Source organism: Mustela putorius, unplaced genomic scaffold (assembly GCF_011764305.1).
Source record: "Mustela putorius furo isolate JIRA1106 unplaced genomic scaffold, ASM1176430v1.1 tig00003850_pilon_pilon_pilon, whole genome shotgun sequence".
Lineage (NCBI taxonomy): Eukaryota > Metazoa > Chordata > Mammalia > Carnivora > Mustelidae > Mustela > Mustela putorius.
This window is the reverse complement of record NW_025422002.1, coordinates 14,011,088-14,026,185: the sequence shown is the minus strand read 5'-3', so window position 1 is coordinate 14,026,185 and position 15,098 is coordinate 14,011,088. Positions and strand designations below refer to the sequence as shown.

Here is a 15,098-nt window from a genome sequence, read left to right as displayed (position 1 = left end):
GGAGGATGACAGAGCCAACAAGGATTTGCCATACGCCAAGACCTGTGCCAGATGCGTCACTTGCTTCATCTCACTCCTCCTGCTGTCCTGGCCTTCCTGGAACATGCCAGACTTGTCGGCACCTCAGGGCCATTGTGTGTGCCATCCCCTCTGCCTGTGCAGTTCTTTGCAGAACTGCCTCCTTCTTTTCATTCAAGTGCATGCTCAAATGTCACCTCCCTAGAGAAGGCTTCCCTGAGCACTGCAACTGAGAAAGCATCTCCACCATCTCTGTGACCCGACTCTGCGTCACTGATTTTCTTCCAATGGACTGTTGTTAGAGCGCACATCTACCTGCTGGCATGGTGCTTTGCTGAACCGCACATAGAATATAACATCTGTCAGGACAATGTACTAGTCTGTCTTGTTCACCACCATATCCCCAGGGCCCAAGGCAGTGCCTGTCACCTAGCAGTGGCTCAGTAAACATTTATCAAATGAATGAATGAATGAGCCTCACAATAACCCCAACAAGTAAACATCAACACTTTTCCATTTCACAGATAAGACTCAAAGAAGTGAGGTAACTTGGCCACGGGCTTCAAAAACGTGGCAGAGCAGGAGTGGAACCTGGTGCTTCTCACTGCACGGAAGGCTGGCCCTGCCCTCCTGCCCCACTCTAGGTTTTCCTGCAGCTTGGGGGGTGTGGTAGTTCCATGAATCGGAATTCTGTCTTAGAACCAGATGAGCCAGGTCAGAGGCACTGGGGAGAACGGACTGCGGAAGGGATGGTGTGGAGGCTGGGACCCTTGCCAAGTTGCCAGCGCACAAACCGGAAAACACGAGGCCCCCCACCATGGCCCCCCACCATGGTCAGCCCATCTTCAGAGATGTCCTGAGAGTCCCCAAGTCCAAACACTCCTGCAGAGCAGGAACCCTTTTCTTTTTTTTTTTTTTTTGAGCAGGAACCCTTTTGACAGCAGCCTTGATGGGGAGCTCAATACCTCCTGGGACAGTCCAGTTCAGTCCAGTCTTGCCTGGCTTCAAGGGAAGACAAAGATCCTAGGGCCTGGCTGGTAGGTCTAAAGGGGGAAGCCCAGCACCTCCAGAACAGGGAACTCAGTGTTGCTGGATCTGGGACAAGAAATTAGGTTCAAGAAGGAATCGTCAGCTCATGAACCTGCTCACCAGACTCCACACACACACACACAGCCTGCTTCAGAGCTACATAGCCGACTGTCACTGCCTGCCTGGATCCAGGTGGAACAGTACAAGGGCAATAATTTATTTATATGTCGTGCATATTTATTAAGGAGAGGTAAATAAATTAGCACCCTGCCATCTGCAACCACCAGCCTACGCTAAGTTTCTTCCCTCCTCTGCCACCTTGGGAGGGGCCATACCAGCAAAGCCCTGGTCCTGGCAAAAAATGGGCTCCTTTCTCAGAATGATTTTCTCCAGGGTTGGAGCCGCCCTGGAATTACAATTTTTCTGAGAAAATGGACACAGGGTACTACTGTAGGCCATTTCCCAATAGCTGATCTCCACACACCCCCTGACCCCAGCAAGCCTGGGAGGTGGGCATATTTTCATCCTCGTTTTATAGATGAAGACAAGGAAACTCAGAGACATTAGGTCACTTGCCTAGGGTTACAGAGCAAGTGAGTGGAGAGGCTGAGCTCAAGCCAGGGAGCTCCAAAGAGTTCCACAGTGTGCAGGGGAGAAAGGCCAGAGCAGGAGATGACTACGTTCCCGGCTCTGGAGACAGTTGCCCCAGGACTCACGCTGGTCCCTTCACTTTCCTGACCCTTCTCTGTCAGATGGGAAAGTAAAACACAATAGGATAAACAGAAAGTAAAACACAGGGCTGTGTGGAGGATCAAATTGCCACCCAACCTGAGGGGCCTTCGTGCCCACCATGGAAGCTCCGACTCCCCTGCTGAGGGGCTCAGACAGACCCTACCCCTGCCCCAGTCTGCCATGTGACTCTGGGAACACCAAGGAACTCTCAGAGCCTTGGCCTTCTCCTCCGCAAAATGGAAAAACCACTGGGCAGGGAAGGGTGCAGGCTGTGAGGAAGAGGATCTGACAGGTGTGGAAAGGCTTGTAAAATGCAGGTCTGGTGGGAGGTAGGCAGTGGGCTAGGGTCAGGGACCCTGGGGAGGAAGGAACCCAGAATGCCAAATGGTGCTACAAAGCCCAGAGAGGGGTTGTTGCCCAGGGTCACAGCACAGCAGTCATGGCCCTCATGAGCCTCAGACCATCCGTCTCCCACGTCACGGAGACAGAGCCCAGAGCACTGAGCCCTGCATCTCCCAAGCTCAGCCTAGATCTGAATCTTTTATGAAGCCTCATAAATCTCCCGGAATCGCTCCTGCCCAAGCCCACACGCCCTGCCTCACTGCCTCTGCCTCCCTGCAGGGACTTTTCATTAAATTAAGTGCAGAATCCGACACAATTGCTTTTGATTTTCCCTGAGGGGCCACTGGCCACCTCCCTCCAGGGAGCCTATGGGGCCAGAGCTGCTGCAGGGTGCTCGCACACACCCCCATACAAACGTCATAGAGATTTCTAGATAAAATACTATTTTTTAAGCTGATTTTCTATCTTCAGAGCTGACTAGTAAGCCCCTACTAGGTGCCAGCAAAACCTCCAAATAGCCCCAGGAGGCAGAATCAGCCCACGTCACACAGAAGGATAGTTCAGAGCAAACACGGGCCCATCAGACCCCCAAATCTGGGGCCGAGTGTGGTGGGGGGAACTGGTGATGTGTGGACTCAGCCTGTCCTAGGGCTGCTGTCAGAGGGAACAGGTGGGAGCCCCAGAAAGGAGACAGGTTGCCAGGCAGCAGCTCCGGGGCATTCTAGAACAAGCAAATCTCACCTTTTGACTTTCTTCATAAGGGGGAGCAGCAGTCAGAGCAGCTAGTTCAACCAGGCACCTACTGTGTGCCAGGCACTGCAAAGGCTTCCCATGACTCTCAAGAAATCCAAACATCTCCCCTCCACGTGCCAGGACTGCTGGCCTCACCCCATTCCACTCTCCCGCTCTCCCCCTGCAATGCCGCCACACTGGCCTCCAGCCCTCAAACATGCAGAGCGTGCCCGAGGCCTTTGCCCTCACTGTTCCTTCCACCTGGAATCTTCCTCTCCCAGCTCCTCCCTTAACTGGTCCCAACACAGGTTATCTCCTCCAGAAGGCCCTCCGTGACCACCCATCACCCTCTTTCATCTCAGTCCCTCTTCTTGTCACAGGGGTAGCTCTTTTCCCCAGGGACTCTGATTTATCTCTTATTTATTTCTCTACAAGTTCACAGCTTTCTCCCCTGTTCCATTAGGACAAAACCTGTCTTATTTACTACTGTATCCCGACACTCAGAACACTGGCTGCACATGGTAGGTCATAGTTAAACAACCACAGAATGAAAGGAGAAAGGAAGGAATCACACTACACGGGGTCTGAATGCCAGGGCCAAGATAAGGGCAGGAGGGAGGCAGCAAGTGCCTGTGGTTTGGGCAAGAGGATGACAGCCCTCCCCTCCCCACCAGAAGTTGGTTTCCTCCATGGAAAGTGCTGGGGGAGAGGGGTTACGGGAGGAGGTGGATTCCCAGAGGGAGTGGGGAAGCCTGGTGGGATACGGAAAGGGAGAAATGGCCTGGAACGGAAGGAACAGCAACCCTCCAGGAGACTACACAGCCATTAAAAATGACAAGTGTAAGAAACAACATCTGCAGGGGGGAAAAGCCCACGCAGAATTACATCAAGGCTGATGACAACCACAGGAAAGCGGAGTCTTACCGCAGCCTCACTGATACAACAGTAGAAACAACCTGGCTACCCAGCCATGGGGAGCAGGTAAATAAACTGCCTGGTACAGACATCCCAGGGGACATTCTGCAACTGATCCTATAAAACTAAGCAAAGCAAAAACCAACCAAACAAACAACCATAAAATGGTGTATGTCAGATGATCTCAACAAAAATAGTGGGAAAAAAGACTGGAAGGAAATACACCCAAGTTATCCCTGGACAGCGGGCCGATGGAGGATGATTTTCATTTTCTTCTTGGTTTTTCTTTCCAAAATAGCTTACATTTAAAAATAATTGCATATTTAATCAGAGAGAAAATAACTTACTCTAAAAGGATACTCTCGGTGTGTGCCTGGGTGGCTCAGTAGGTTAGGTGTCTGACTCTTGATTTCAGCTCAGGTCATGACTTCGGGGCAGTGAGATCTAGCCCCCTATCAGGCTCTATGCTGGATATGGAATGTACTCGAGAGTCCCTCTCCCTCTCCCTCTGCCCCTCCCCCTGCTTGTGCTAGCTCTCTTTCTCTCTCAAATAAATAAAATAAAACCTTAAAAAAAAAAGATACTCTTTTTAATGATAGCAAGAAGCTAGAGAAATGTGTACATATTAGTGCTGTATGGAGAAGGAGGGGCTTTGCAAAATTGTTTTTTAACTGATATTGCTGTGTTTAATTATTTAAACTAGTTCAAACACCCAGTGAACATTTTATAAGTGTTATCTCTTTTAACTGGAGACAGAAGAAGGATGAACCCTGAAACTGGTCAACAGGAGGGCTAAGAAATGAGTGCTAGCTCAGGCACTGAGTGGGGCAAAGCTCTTCTCTCTGGGCCTAGGTCTCCCAGACTGTAAGATGGCATCAACTACCCCATTGTTGTTGTAGAACCCAAGCCTCGATAGAAAAGGGTGCACCTGTGCCCAGCACTTAGTAGATGCTCAGTAAATGCTGCCTTCTGCCCTCCAAGTAAGGGAGATCCCAACCCAGGGTCCCAGGGTCCTTCCAACTACTTTAGCTTAACAGGTGGGCAGAGACTAGTCCTCAAATCCTTTTGATCTCGTATCCTATGTGTATCAAAATGCCTGTGCATTCTTCTGCAATAAAATACACATTATTTATGACTTACCCATGTGTTACCATGTCTATGTATCACTCACATTATAAACACAGACAAAACTAGAAAAAAACTAAAATGTGTTAGAAAACAAATGTAAACTGAAGCTCTTATTAATTTTTTCCATCTCTTTCCCCAAGAGACCGTCCTGGGTGAGGAACCCCCAGCCCACTCTGGAGACCACCAGCTGAGCCCCTGGATGGCAGAGACCCTTGAGGTCTCTGTTAGCATATAGTGTCCACAAACCGCCAGCACTTAGTCAAGAGTTTCTGAGGGACGTCTGTGGTTCAGGCTGGTTTAACTCCTCAAGAAACAAAACAGTCAAAGGAAAACCACTCAAACCAGAGTCTGACCCCTCGGGTCTGAGGAACCCTGACCTCCTGTGGGACTCTGCGCTCTCCCTCTCTCTGGACAGTCTCCCCACCTAGAATCTGAGGGAGCTGGACCAACTGGCTGCTCAGGGAGGCTTCTCTCTGCTGTCCTTAGGCATTAGCCCCTAGAGCCCCTTCCCACCCACGTGAGGGAGGCAGCCTCTCCCAGGAGGCTGGGAGGCCACAGTGATTTATACCCTCCCAGGGCCAAGCCTCACTATAAAATACAGCTGTCCCCACCCTGCTTGTCCCCTAGGACTCCTGCCAACCACAGCCAGCTGCCCATGAACCCCCACACATAAACCTTGAGGCCCAGTTCCATCAGCACAAAAGGCAAGCAGTAAATTTGAGGCCCCCGGTCTCTGACAGTGAAGCTTCCTGGGAGAATACATCTTTCACCCTAGGATAAATTATCCTTGCTGGACTAGAGAGGGGAAGCATTTTGTTCATACAGTTGAAAAATGGTTGTTTGAAGAGCACCCCTATATGGGTTCCCCAGCTGGGCTGCCAGCTCCCAGGGCTATCCATCCAGGGGTCTCCAGCACAGACACCTCTCAGCAGATCTCTCATACTCATCCCCCTACAATCCACCCCTGCCAGCTCCCTAGCTCAGGGAAGGGCACCAGCATAACCCCCCAGGCCAGGCAGAACCCCAGCCAGCAAACTCTGAGTGCCATTGAGGCCCAGGCTTCCACATCTGTCCACTGCCACATCCATTCTGCCACATATGTCCCTCTGCTCTGGGCTTGCAGTCTCCCCTCTGTGGAGCAGCAGGCCACAGGCCAAACGAAAGCCACCATCTAGCCCTGGGACCTTGAAAATGCCAACCCACCTCAAATTTTGTTTTCCTCTTTTGCAAAATTACACGAATCCCAAAGGGCAGTACAAATCTGAACAGCCATTTTGGAGAGCTGGGTGGCACCGGGTGCTGAGAACCGTTTGTTTCTCAACCCCGGGGTCTTGGGGCCTTAAGTTCCTCTTCAAAAAGTACAAATGTTTTGGGGGCGCCTGGATGGCTCAGTGAGTTAAAGCCTCTGCCTTCGGCTCAGGTCATGATCCTGGGATCCTGGGTTCAAGCCCCACATCAGGCTCTGCTCTGCAGGGAGCCTGCTTCCCCCTCTCTCTGCCCGCCTCTCTGCCTACTTGTGATCTCTCTCTGTGTCAAATAAATAAATAAAATCTAAAAAAAATAATTACGAATGTTTTAATCCCTCCTCGTTAGGGACAGCAGATCTCATGATAAAAGAGCAAGGTGCAGAAGTATGTGATGGTATGCCGCTATTTGTGCATAAAGAAGGAAAAGGGTATGTAGGCAAAGTGCTAGGAACAGGTGACCGAGTTCCCTTTGGCCGAAGGGGTGGGGGCTCAGCAAATGGGAGCAGAGGTTTGAGAAAGACCACTGATGTGGTCATAAGTTTTTCATCTGAGCCACGTGACCCTGAGTCCTCATGCCAGTCTGCCCCTGATGGACAGTTGGTTTTATTTTCTTTTCCCTCCATGACCACCACAGCAAAATGTCCCTGTCCATGATGCTTTATGCATCTGTGCTAGATTTGTTTCTCTAGACTAGAAAATACTCATCACACTTAGAAAAGGAATAGCTGGGTCAAAGGGGGTAAGTGCTTTTCAAATTGCTAGATAATTTGTCAAACTGTCCTCCTATTCGCCTCCCCTTCCTGAAGGTCAGTTTCTCCGTCCCCCGTGATCTCACCAACACTAGACGCTATGGATTTTTTAACTCCCTCTTAAAATGGATACTGTGCTGTTGTTTCTCTGAGGATTTTCCTCATGCTAACAGAATAATCCCCTAAAATGTCGAGGTTGGCTATCTTTCCATTCACTTTCTGGCCATTTGTGTATCTTCTAGTAACTTCCTGCTTGAATCCATGACATTCCTCCTAGACTGTGTTATCTTTTCTTACTGACTTGCAGGAGATCCTGATATATACACTCAACATTAATCTTTACCTGTGATGTATGCTGTAAATACTTTCCCTCCTGATCTGTGGCTTGTCTTGGAATCTTAGGAACAGTGCCTTTGGTCATATATAACTTCTACATTTTTATGTAGTTCAATTTTTCAATCCTTTCTTTCATAGTATCTACTTTTATAGTTTCAAGGTCCTCTGATAAGGCTGATAACCCAACCTTGCAGGATTGTTAGGGGGAGTGGAGACAGTGTGAATAAGGTACCCCACAGTATGGAGCAGACCCTCCTAATCTGGTCACTTTGGGGGTCTCCCTGCCTCACCTTGCCTTCCATACCCTAACAACCAGAAGTAGCTTACAGAACACGCCCCGCTCCTGCTTAAAAACACTTCAGCTTCCTAAAGAGGACGAAGTTCAGACTCCTTTAGGGGCTGAGTTCAAGGTCGTAAACACAAACACCACTAAGGTTGAGCAAGTGAGTGAAGGCATCAGTGGCTAGACAGGGAGAGCCACAAACATACCCCCAGCCTGCAGGCGATAGCAAAAATACAAGTCCAGGGTTACCAGATCCTCTGAAGAAAGCTGCAGATCTATTCATTTTTTTAATATCAAATCCCACCCCCCCAACACCGCCCCACACACAGACACTCAAAATTTAAAGACAACCAATTTCTTTATGCCACTGTCACGTCAAGCAAGACCCATGTGTGACCAGGGTGTGGCCATCTCTCCCCTCACAATGTGTCTGCAGCCTGAATCGTGCCCATCACCCCCCCCGCCCCCCCCCACACAGAGCATGCAGCCGACATGCCAGCCACACTGTACAACTGTGTCCATACCAGGTTCTTCCCGACTCTGCGCTTTTGCACACACTGATGTCTTGGCCTTAAGTGCCCTTCTCTTCCTGGCCACTCACACTTGCTCTTTTAAACTCAGGTCACAGGTTATTACCAATTCCCCAACCCCAGGCAGAATTCCACACCCCTTCCCTGAGTGCCCCATTGCCTATGACTCCTGGAACCAGAATTCCAAAAGAAGCAGCCAGGCGTCACAGAAGGAACCCTAGTTTGGGAGAAAGGCACTCCTGGGGTAAAAAATCCTGCTTTGCCACTTCCTAGGAGTGCATCCTTGGGCAAGTGACTTAACCTCTGTGCCTCAGGTTCCCAAATGTGAGATGGAGATAACAAGACCTACATGCAGATCAGGTTTCCAGGAATATAAACTGAAAGGGTATAAGAGAAGTAGCTAGCATGTAGTATGGGGCTTAATAATGAAATTGAAGGATGAAGGAATGAATGAAAAGTATAAATATTTCCTCAGAATGCTTGAACACACCGGCGAGGCATGGTCCTGCTCAGTGAGTAATGAGGCACTGCCCCCACCATGCCCGTCGCCGTCCCACAAGCACACTCTACTGCACAGCTGGCAAAGCCCTTCCCCATCTGTCATCTCTGGAGCCTCATGACAGCTCTCCTGGAGAAAGGTAATACTCCCATTTGATAGAGAAGAAAAGTGAAGCTCAGAAGGGCAAAGCATAGAGGTTTGTTTAGAGAATAGAATGAGGACTCCTGGGTGGCTCAGTCAGCTAAGCATCTGCCTTCAGCTCAGGTCGTGATCTTGGGGTCCTGGGGTCCATGTCACAGACACCCAGCTCAGCCTTTCTCTCTCCCTCGAATAAATAAATAAAATCTTTAAGAAAAAAAGAATGGAATGAAGTGGGGACTGCCCAGTAGGCAGGGAGATGCTGTTCCACTCCACAGGGAACCCTGTGCACACCAAGATCTCAGGCCAAGTCACAGCCCTCTGAGCCCCAACATCTTCGCCACTAGGCCACTGTGAGTGAAGGCTGTGAACACGGTCAGCCCAGAGATCGTTCACAGGAGATGCTCAGAAAGTTGTGTTCTTCCTTCCCCTTCCTTTCTCTATTTCATGCACCACTCACTTAGTGGGCACCTACTGTATACTGGCCCATAAGCTGGGTGTTGCTGACCGACAGATGGCCTAGACAAGGCTCTTGCCCTTGGAGCTCTGTGTGTAGCAGAGGAGACAGATGAGTGGACATAGTTGTGCTCCAGAAGGGAAGGGGCCAGGACAGAAACATGGTGGGAGATCCTAATTCTGCTATGTTGAGGGGAGGGAGACAAGAGGAAGCTGGCCCTTGGCCTGGCCTGGGGTTGGAACAAAAGGAAACAATATTTTGCCAGATGGAGGGGAGGGTGGAGGAGAGGCACCCCAGGCAGAGTGGCACCCTGAGCAAATGACTAAGGAGGGAAGAAAGGTTATTAGAACCAGATGGCAAAAGGCCTTGAATACCAGAGGCTTCCAACTCCAAAAGAAACACTGCTTGACCCTTGGGATCTTTGTTTGGATCAGTGTTTAACATTCTGGAGTTGGGAGGTAGCATGTAAAACTCTGGGTTTTTAGCTTCTCTAGAAAAATCAGATCTGGGATGCTGAGCCAGAGCGCCTATAAAGTCTACATTCTCTGTTCCCCAGACTCATTTCACTCCCTTCATCCATAAATATTTACTGAGCAACTACTATGTGTTAGGCAATGTACTGGTTACTGGGGATAAAATGGAGAATAAGAAAGACACAGCCACAGCCCTCATGGCACTTGCATAGTAGTGAGAGAGAAGGGCAACACACAAGGATAGAACATAAGATCAGGCAGTGCAAAATGCTAGAAAGGAAAAGAAAGTTATGGGGCTAAAAAACTGCCATTTCAGATGGGAGGGTCAGGGAAGGCCTCTCTGAGGAGGAGACCATTGCATAGATCTAAATGAAGTGAGTGAGTCGTGCACAGGCAAGATCCAGCAGAAGGAACAGCAAGGGCAAAGGCCCTGGGGCCTTCTTCACTCATCCTTCGGGTTACTTGCCTTGCCCCTTTGGGCATGTAAGTGTAAGACCCCTCCTGTAAGCAATGGAGCACATGAGAAATGTATAAACAAATGGCAACTACCCCCAATACACGTTTCAGATAAAATACCTCTGACCAGTGGTGAGAGAGACAGAGGAAATAGAGACAATGAATGGAAGACATGGTTTGATTTGTCTCCAATAGGAAGGCAATTTGCTTCATACATGAAACATTAAAACCTGAGCACAGGACAGAGAAACCAAGGGTAGGAGCAGGGAAATCCTCATTTCCTTCTTCACCAGCTGCCTCATCGGCCAAGTCCCGCACAGTGAGAGGCCAGAGTTGGGGGAGAAAGAATAAGAATGCTCAAGCTTCCACAATCCTGAAGCTGGTTGTTGTTGTTGTTGTTACTGCCGTATTTTGTTTTTTTTCCCAAGCCAACCTGGGCTGCTGCTTTAGAAAGTCAACTGCAAAGGAAACACTTTGGTGGGTTTTCCTTGTTGTCCCCTTCCTAAGCAAAATTAAAGTGTCGATTCCTTGTCTCTTTACCCACAGAGTAGAAGAAAAGGAGGGCATTATTGCTCTAAAGAAGGAAAGGCGAGGGAAAAACAGACCTACAGTCTTCTACCAACCTTCTGGACTGGGGTGGGGGAGGCAATTCTGCCAACCGACATCACAGCCCATGTCAAGGGACAGAACTTCCGCCACTCAAAGCTTTATTTGCATTTTTAGAGATACAGGGAAACGTTGGCAATCGGCTCCAAGGTTGACATTGCAGTTATTAAAACCAAACAAAAGAGACTTTCCCAAGTCTGGCTGGTTCTTCTTAAATTTATCCGGGCCCTCACTACCTGATTTAAGGCAATGAGCAGATGTTTCACAGCAGGAAGTCCATTAGCTCCAGATGCCGCCGCTTTGTTCAAGACGGGCACACAAATGCACTGGCAAACAAACACACACACACACACACGCACGCGTGCACACACACACATAGTACTCAGGGCAACAAACATTCACAAGCTCCCCTTCCAGCACTTGGCATGCCCGCATGGACCATTTGTAACCTCTGCCTGCAGTTCTGACAGAGAGAGGAGCAGCGGGAGTGAGTAGCCAATCAGATCCTGCCCCATCGTCTTTCCGTTGTCTCCTAGGTAACCGGCACAGGGACACATTAGCTAGCTGGGTACCACAGACACACACACACACACACACACACACGCACGCACGCACAAGTCCATAATTGCAGGGACACCGGATGTGCCTGTCAGAACCCTAGACAGCTCCCCAGAACGGCATTCAATGCCTTTGGTCCCTGCCTGTCTGGCAGCCTCAGCCCCTACAGCTTTCCCACCTCCGCTCCTTTACTCGTGCCATTCCTCTGCCTGGCGTGCCTCTCCCCACTGCCATCTCCATCAGTCAAAACCTTGCTCTTCTTCAGAGCCAGCCCAAGTCCTTGGTCAAGAATTCCAAAGGTTCCCAACACAGAATAAAATCTACACTCCTTCCCCTACAGAGATCAGGCCTTTCATGATCTGCCCCTAGCCTCACTGCTCATCACTCTCCCTCTCCCTCGCTCTTTGCTCTTCCTCCAACAGGTCAGATTGGTCCTCTCTGTACGACGTCCTACAGACCAGGGCTTTTCCTGGTATTTGCCGTTCCCTCGCCTACTAGTTCTGCCTTCTGCTCTTGGCATGCCTGCACCTTCCTCCTCTTAGTCTCAGCTCAAAAGTCACCTTTCAGAGAGGCTTTCCCTGACCACCCTTGGCTACCCTATCTAGAGAAGTCCCCTCCCCAGGACTCTCCACAACACTACCCTTTGCTCTTCTGTAACCCTCATCTCACCTGAGACTCTAGAACTGTCCCATTCCTATTTATATTTTCTTGTCCTCTGACTCCCCTCCCTAGAATGTGTAGTCTGTTACAGCACTGTCTTTGTCTTGTTCATGGCCATATCCCCAGGCCCCAGAACAGGGCCCAATAAATATTTGTTGAATGAATAAAAAGTGATTTCCTCCTCACTGCTCCTGTATTTCCCCATCTCTCTAATAAGACGAAATGACTTCTATTAACCCTCCTGGCTCACATTCCAAGAGTCCATTAGAGAGCAGAAAGGACTGGCATAAGGAGGAAAATTAATCAGGCCACACCACGGGAAGGATCTGCCAGTGGAGAGCTGACCTGCCCCGTGCTGCCACAGCCCCCTCCTCTGAGCAGCCTGCCCACTCAGAATTGTCGGTGCCTTTGACTTCACATTCTTCAAGCACTGGGCACCTTGAACTTCTGCTATCTGAGGGACTGGGGGCAACTCAAAGCTGAGGACTGGATTTCATTTTTTGGATCCCACACAGGAACCAGCAAGAGCCTGGGAATTGGGGGGGGGGGTACGGGGGAGTCCTCTGGAAGCATTTACTGCAGTGAAGAGAGGGAAAAAATGTGTCACTGTCTACAGGACCACAAACATCAAGGTGGAATGTCATTAGAACACAAGTTGCACATGTACACACACACGAACTCAGAAACATCATGAAGCTATAATCAGAGTTCCCCAATCCCACTGGCTGCCTGAGTCACTCTTCAATGGACATGACTACTTCAGGTTCCAAAAACTGCAGAGTGATCTGGACACGTGTGCTGTGCAAGTGTGCAGGGAGCACAATGGGGAGCAAAACCACACTTGGGGTCAGCCTCCTTGGGGAAGGCCGGATGGTGGATTCAAGAAGCCACATACCCGATTGGATCCCCCAACCCTAGCTTGGGAGATCCTGAAGGTGGCTGCTCATAACCCAGAAATCCACCCTGAGTCCAGAGTTACTCCAATGACCAATGCACCAGCTCATTTCCTCAAATATAAAGTTAAAGCAGATGTAAAGATCAAGAAAGGAACAGCAGGATTCCCGTTTCTTGAGTATCTACTATGTACTAGGCTTTATACTAAAATCTGTTAACACTGATTCCTTAAGACCTCCCTGCAAGGTTATGCTTCCCACTTTATGGACTGGATGGGGGTGGGGAGGACTGAAGCCCAGAAGAATTAAGTAGTATGCCTAAGGTCACAAAGCTGGCAAGTGGAGAGGCCTAAGTCCAGGATAGGAGTCTGGTCTTCTTTACCCAGGGCCTTAAATGATACCACAGAATAAGCAGGTAAGCGGCTTTTATCTGAAATGTCCCTCCCGCTGACTCTGCGCTGAGGATACCAAGTCCGTATCCCTGTCTCTGAGTCTCTCTCTCTCTGTCACACTTAGGCTTTACTGACCTCCCACCATGAGCCTCTTATCAAGCTGGACACACATATCAAAGCTTCTCATTTGAGATCCAGCCCACAGGAACCAGTGTTCCTGTGGCCCAGAGAAAGCCAGGGATTTTGTCTTTTTAAAATAGTAATTTCCTGCCAGTGCAGGTGGGTGCACCAGCCACCCTTTGATTTAGTGCTGAGCTCAAGGATCAATCTCATTAAGATTTTCCAAGGAAAACTCAAATGCCTTCTGGCACTGACGAAGGGAGAAGTAGCCTCCTCTCATAAGATGTGGTCAGTAACAGGCAAAATGATTGTAGATATCCCAAGACCCACATGCCTCTCACATGTCCTATGTGAGCCTCATGGATACCCGAATGCATCTCAAACATGACACCCACCTCCCTCACACACACATACCACCCACATGCCTCACCCATGCCCCCCCACACAACATATACACATGTGGTGGGGGTGGGGAGTGTGAACCAGGAGCAAAAAAGGAACATCCTCTGTCCCAGGACATCACAGCTCCCACTTCAGAGCCTACTCTGGGCTATGAGCAAGGCCAGGCCCAAGACCTCGTTTCATCCCCCTAGGAACCCCACAGGACAAGTGTTAGGCTCTCCCCTTACAGATACAGAGAGAAAGAATGACTTGTCCAAGATCACAGACCATGCCTGTGGTTTTCTGAAGGGCCAAGCTCAGACTAAACATTGGTCATGGGCATCTGGCTTTGCAAGGTAGCCTTTTCCATCTTCCTCTTCCCTCAGCCCCAGGGAAGGAAACCCGGGAACCCTCTGTGCCCTACAGCTGTCCCATCAGTACTGACTCAGGTTGGAGGAGGAGAGGAAGGTCTGCCCCTTTGCTGGGCAGAGGTAGCAGCCTGCCAGGGTCTTGCGGGCACCAGCTAAGGCCTGAGGAGGGTCTAAACAAGACTCCACCGGCTCTGCTTTCAAGTCCTCTGAACCTAGGGCCACGTGGAGTAGAGGTTACAGACCTGACTTAACTCTGTGAACATGACATTGCTGTCACCCTCCTCTTCCCCTCCCCCAGACCCCACACAGGAGCTTCTGACCTGGGCTGGAAATGGATCCTTTCCTATGAACTGAGCAGGGCCCAACTTAGGGGGCAGACAGAAAGCGATTTGGGGGGAGGGGCGTATCGGACACCACCAAAATCTTGTTGGTAACAAAGACCTAGGTTCATATCCCAGCTTCACCACCTACTGGCCCTGTGACCTTGGGCAGGAGGCTTCGTCCCTCTGAGGCTCAGTGTCCTCACCTGGAAAGTGGAAAGAATGACAGCGCCCTCCTGAGGGGGTGGCTGTGAAGGTTAAACACGGGAGCAGATGCGCTCCAGGGTGCCAGCAGATCCGCCATTATGCCCCCCTAAGTGAGCAGAGGGTGGGCGGCTGCCGTTCCCACCTCACTCTAACCCTGACTCACAGTACTAGCAATTCCTAACTAGCACCGAATCCGAACTTTCCTCAGCAGTGCCAGGGCTTGGGCGCGGGTCCTTCCTCCTCGCTCCACCACCGCGGTTCCGACAACAGGTACAGGGTTGGAGCAGCCCCGGAGGCGCCCTGGCGGAGGGGGCTGCGCCGCAGCGCTGCGGCAGGGCCAGGCCGGGGCCGGGGTTCGGGTCAGTGCGGCCAGATCTACCCCCAACCCCCGCACCCTTTCCAGCCTCTCGCCTCTTTGCAACTTTGACGAACTGCAGACCATGGGGTCGGCGCGGGGGTCCTGCCGGGGGTGTGAAGGAAAGTTGGGTCCCGGCGACTGCAGCGATGGGATCCGAAGTGTCCCCCG

General features: G+C 50.4%; 1 protein-coding gene across 3 annotated transcripts in view; it reads right to left on the bottom strand.

Annotated features, from left to right (window-relative positions):
- GRIP2 (glutamate receptor interacting protein 2) overlaps positions 1-15,098 on the bottom strand; it is a 91,273-nt gene that overhangs the window by 75,534 nt on the left and 641 nt on the right. The gene's annotated exons all lie outside the window — the stretch shown is intronic.